Raw genomic sequence first — 6108 nt, forward strand, 5'->3', positions numbered from 1 at the left:
ATAAACTGCACAATGCCTTTTCATCCTTTACATTCACAGCCAATGCTTTCTGTACTGTTCTCATCCATTCCTACATATCAATAGCACCGCTGGCACTTGTGGCCCTCTGGGGTGGTATGTTGTTACAATAATTGAGGGGCTTCCTCACTAAACCTGGCCCCTCCCTCTCCAGTAGCAGAAGAACGCTGTAATTTGTATCGGGTGGTCCTTCCCCACCGAGCCCTTGAGGTGGCTGAACCAAGCTTCAGTGGGTCCCTCGGCAAGTACTCCTGCAGCCAGTTGGCAGCATTCCTCCACGGACATCTCCCAAGTACTGCCACACCAAAAGCTTTCGGGCAGACCAAAGGGCGTCTTTCACCGGGTTGATGGTCTGCCAGCAGCAATTGATGCCCGTCCCTGTGGAAAAAGCCCGTAGGTCAGAGGGTCCTCTGTCACACAGTTTATCAGCTTGAACCATGACACACGCCCTTGTATCTTTCCCCACACCCTCTTCATAAACCCACAGCCTACAAAGAGGTGAGCAACTGTACATTTCCCACTACAGCCATCCCACAGGCAGTGTGAGGTGGGTCTGACTGCAACCGAGAACTTACTGTTTCATCAGCCTCTGTCCCAGACTTAACCAGCCAAAGCTAACGTGTACTCTGTCACAACACCTAGCACTGCCTCGTTAATCTGCAGAAATAATCCCTATAAAACATTGTTCTCATCTGTCATTTCCTTCAAATTGCTTCAGTAACTTCAATGCAGCCTACAAACTTGTGAGGAGTTTTCCACATCCTGAAAACTTTGTAGAGCAATGCTTTGAGACAAGGCAGACTCACCGCCCCCTCCTGAAGTCAAATTCTAACGAAAAATGGCAGGTGTGAACACAAAATCTACTTCACCAGATGGAAAACACACATCAAATTCCATTGCAAACAGGAGAAAACACACCAAGCCTCAGAAGCACAGGAAGTTGCAGAGACTGATTACTAAAGTCATTGAATTATCCAAGATTTGACAGTAAATCTCCAATAACCTGCTACAGGGATCTACAAGTAGCTTTAGGACCCACACCACCAGGTTTGGGAACAATTATTATCCTACATCTATCAGGCTCCTGAATCAGCATGGATATCTTCACTCACCTCAACGCTGAACTGATTCTGCAACCTATGGACTCATTTTCAAAGACTGTACGATTCATGTCCACAGGGTTATTTATTTATTATTACAATATTTGTTCTTTGTATTTGCACAGTGTCTTCTCTTGCATATTGGTTGTTTATCAGTCTCTGTGTGTGGTTTTTCATTGATTCTATTGTATTTCTTTGTTTTACTGTGAACATCTGCAAGAAAATTAATCTCAGGGTAGCATATAGACATCTTGATAATAAATTTACTTTGAATTCCCAGTGGCTCACCAGGTGATGTTCAGTGCTTTCCCCATCTAACCGCCAGGGGTCATCTTCCAGTTTCCAGAGTCCCATTTCCTGTTCTTCCTTCCTCTCTCTGGAATCACACCCTTTAATCTAACCTTCTCTTATCAATCCTATTCCCTTGAAAATTACCAGGTTTGTTGAAATGTTAGTTACTAAGCAATTTTTTTAAAAAAAATGAATTAAAAGATTCAGATTTATTTATCATGCATACAACACCCAAGGCTGTGCTGGGGACAGGCTGGAGGTGTCACCACACATTCTGGTCCCAACATAGTGGGCCCCAGGGGCGCAGTGCTAATCTTTCAGGTGCCAGAGCTGACAAAATGCTTGCCATTTCTTATATGCTCTCAATATATATGTCACACCCAACTTGTGTACCTGCTCATTTCATGTACTGGACAATTTCCTTGCCCCATTCATGTAATGAGCAGGCACACAAATTGGGTGTGGCATAGATATCTGAATAGGGCTTCTTATAACGTCAAGCACTAAACCAAGATGAAAGAAATATATGAATTCCAAAGCTCCACAGAAATATAGTGACAGTTAAGACATTAACAAGATTATCGCCTGTCATTACATTTTGGTGTATAACTGGTACAATAAAACATATAATACTTAATTTAACTATATAACAAAGTATTGCACAGTTGCACTCACTAATTATCATAAAATATAATCAAGTAAAGAAAAAGAAAGTAATCACGTATTTTACCAATTTAAAAGAAATTACCCACTCACCAAATGTCACCAATGAGAGGTTTCACAATAATTTCCACAAAGGGTCAGGTGTAATAAGTGTTCGGGGGTCTGAAGCAACTCTAGTCCTGGTTTCATCTGCTGATCTGTGATACCGCAGCCATGATGTGACATACGGCTCAGGATTCCACTGAACTAGGGGAGGTCCGTGTATTTTAACAAACATAAGTGCTGATACATGATTTATGAGAATTCTTGAGCGTATTGTTGTTATTATCAAGTTCATGTGACTGAATCCTCTCTCACACTCAGCAGTACTAATAGGAATAACTTGTGAACAGCTCAGTAATGGGCGTAAATCTTGGGGGATGCGACGGCCACAATCTTCCACATGATCTCTGAAGGCATTTATTACAGAGGAGGAAGAAAGCTTAAACCTCTAACAGAGAGACGATATTGCAGCTTCTCCATAATTAGGCAGTATTTCAGCAGGCCAGTTATCTTTATCAAGGACCCACATTTCATTTAGCAGGGATTTATACATACTTCGAGGTTTAGAAGTTTGAGAACCTTTCAAGGATGTTGCCGTGAACATATGGTGCTGCAAACTGTTTATAAGACTAGTAAGAAACTGTAGATAATTGATGGAGACAATTTTATTGTTGCTTGTTAAGGTAATCTCTCCAAACTTCCCCTATTCAACTGCCTCTTGAGCTTCTAGAGTTTTTGCACCAGGTTGCTCTTTCAGTCCATGCAGTGATCTTCTGCATAATAAATCGTAGTAGTGTGTTTCTGTAAACACTCTAACAGTAAACCAAGTTCATGCAACATGTCATACATTACAGCTAAGTCCAATAGAAACTGTTCTGAAGAGAGTCCTTTCAACAAACCTTCACAGGTTTTTCTGTCACTCCCATATCATGTTTCATCCTTCATTGCTTTTTCAAAATGAAAACACAGTGCTTCATAATTTTGCCACACTGCTGAAACTGTTTGAAATGAGCTAGCTACACACCTGGTGCCCAGAACACGGCCTATTCTGGAAATTTATTGTTCTAGTTGAGAGGCACATTCAGACAGTTCCTTTTGATTTAGAGGTGATCTACTGTAGTAACAGAGTACAATTTGTCCATAAATGATTGAAAATGATTTATTCCATGAACTTCTCTCAGTGAATTAATCAAGTTCTAATCTGTGATTAAGACAGTGCCAAATTAACACATCAGGGTAATGTTCCTTGAGAATTGTAGCGACACCAGATTTGACACCAAGCATTCCGCTTTCCCCATCACTAGCAAATGCTACAAGGTTCTGTTTCAAATAAGAGTCATCAAACCCATGGTTATTGAGACAGTTCAATAGATGCTTAGCAATAGTTGCACCTTTCTGATCAGGCAGTTCAATTAGATCTAAAAACAAAATAGGGATCACCTTCCACATTTCAAATAAACTATTAGAGCGGTCCTAATGCTCAGGCTTTTTGATTCATCAATGAGAACAGAAAATTTGCCATTTATCTGCTTGATATGAAAGCATTTTCTTTTTCATATTAATGGCTATGTGATTAATTATCTCTGTAGCACTAGCGCAGGAATGCAGTCCAGTTCCAATGTCAACACCATTTGTTTCTGAAGTTCCAATAAGTCAAAGTGATCAGAGTATGGTCTGTCATTCTTAACTAAATAATAAGCAGAATGAAAAATTGAACAAGTTGCCTTTAGATGTGAAGCATTCGTGGTGTCACATAATTTTCCAAGAGCATCTTCACTAGCTATATTTTCAACACTTAGAGCAGCAGTGCGAGCTTTTGATAGTTTGTGATCAACAATTTTTTCTGAGAGACTTCAAGCGTGTACTTTGATCGGCTCCATGATAGGATATTTGGTACATCTGCCATGTCAATTCTCCCGTGATCTTTAAGTTCTTGAGGCTGTAGCACTTTACCTAGCTAGCCAGCCATCCCTTACTAGCCTTAAACCCCTTCCTCTCGATCTCCTCAATCCCCTCACAGTGGTGCTCAGAGAGGCTAAGTGCTTTTTCACGCATAATTTTGCCATCAACAGCGATATGCTTCTGTGACATGTCCTTTAGCCACACACAATGCTTTCTCAGTCTTTGCAAGCACTTTATCATGAACCAGAGAGACCATTTTTGCTGTTGTAGGGGTAGCACGAACATTTCCACGAATTTCAGCTTCTTTCTGCTTTATTGTGTGAAAGCTCGATTGGTCCTTACCAGCCTTATGGCCCACTTTGGCAAGCGACATGCCACTTTTCAGAAGATCTAAGATTTTTATTTTCTCTGCAAACAATGCTCAAATAATGAGTGCTGGAGAGAGACCGAAGATCTGTGAAATGGTGGAAGGCTACAGCAGGGTATGCTGGGACAACGGGTCGAGCGAGGAGGAATTTCACAAAACGGTTACAGCTCCAGGATTTCACAAAAAACGATCAAATATCCTAATGTTATGTGGTATTTTCCACACCAGCCATCACCCCCTTTCCCCAACCCTCGCTTCTGTAAAATTCCCTCTATTTAATATGCAGCCACTGTTAAACTCCCCGCTTGTTTATTTTGACTTTTTTTTTACAGAGGTGCTGGAGTGCTGCTCCGGTGAGCTCCAGCAACACTGCACCCCTGATCAACAGGACAACGCAGAGCATACCAAAACAGAACATACCAAACAACAAGAGCAAAACAAGCCCTGTTCCTCTCTGCCAAGACACACGCGCAGTCCTCTAACCCTAGTACAGGAGGCTGCCTTCAGCCTCCAGCCAAAAGAACTTCGGAGTACAGTCCAGAAAACTGCAAGCCCCAGTTGTACAGGATTATTGGAGTATTATTGTACATTGAACAGAAATTTGTAATGTGGCAATAGCATCACATTAGATTAGGGTGTAGAATTTTATTTTTATTAGTATTTTTCTTGTAGTTTAACCTTCCTATGTTTGCTAATAATTTTATATAATTACCTACAGTATATACTGAAAGTGTCATTGTTCAATACATTTTCTAGTAATTGTAGTAAGGCCGATTCAGTTTTTTTGCAGTGGGTGCCATACCACTTGAATCTGGCTGTTTTATGGGTTAATTGTTATCACTGGAATGCTGTTCTCTTCTTTTATAACCATATAACAATCACAGCACGGAAACAGGCCATCTCGGCCCTCCTAGTCCATGCTGAACTCTTAATCTCACCTAGTCCCAACTACCCGCACTCAGCCCATAACCCTTCACTCCTTTCCTGTCCATATACCTATCCAATTTTACCTTAAATGACACAACTGAACTGGCCTCTACTACTTCTACAGGAAGCTCATTCCACACAGCTATCACTCTCTGAGTAAAGAAATACCCCCTCGTGTTTCCCTTAAACTTCTGCCCCCTAACTCTCAAATCATGTCCTCTCGTTTGAATCTCCCCTACTCTCAATGGAAACAGCCTATTCACGTCAACTCTATCTATCCCTCTCAAAATTTTAAATACCTCGATCAAATCCCCCCTCAACCTTCTACGCTCCAATGAATAGACCTAACTTGTTCAACCTTTCTCTGTAACTTAAGTGCTGAAACCCAGGTAACATCCTAGTAAATCGTCTCTGCACTCTCTCTAATTTATTGATAGCTTTCCTATAATTCGGTGACCAGAACTGCACACAATATTCCAAATTTGGCCTTACCAATGCCTTGTACAATTTTAACATTACATCCCAACTTCTGTACTCAATGCTTTGATTTATAAAGGCCAGTGTTCCAAAAGCCTTCTTCATCACTCTATCTACATGAGACTTCACCTTCAGGGAACTATGCACTGTTATTCCTAGATCTCTCTGTTCCTCTGCATTCCTCAATGCCCTACCATTTAACCTGTATGTTCTATTTGGATTATTCCTGCCAAAATGTAAAACCTCACACTTCTCAGCATTAAACTCCATCTGCCAACGTTCAGCCCATTCTTCTAACCGGCATAAATCTCCCTGCAAGCT

This window comes from Hypanus sabinus, chromosome 10, assembly GCF_030144855.1.
Source record: "Hypanus sabinus isolate sHypSab1 chromosome 10, sHypSab1.hap1, whole genome shotgun sequence".
In the NCBI taxonomy this organism is placed as follows: domain Eukaryota; kingdom Metazoa; phylum Chordata; class Chondrichthyes; order Myliobatiformes; family Dasyatidae; genus Hypanus; species Hypanus sabinus.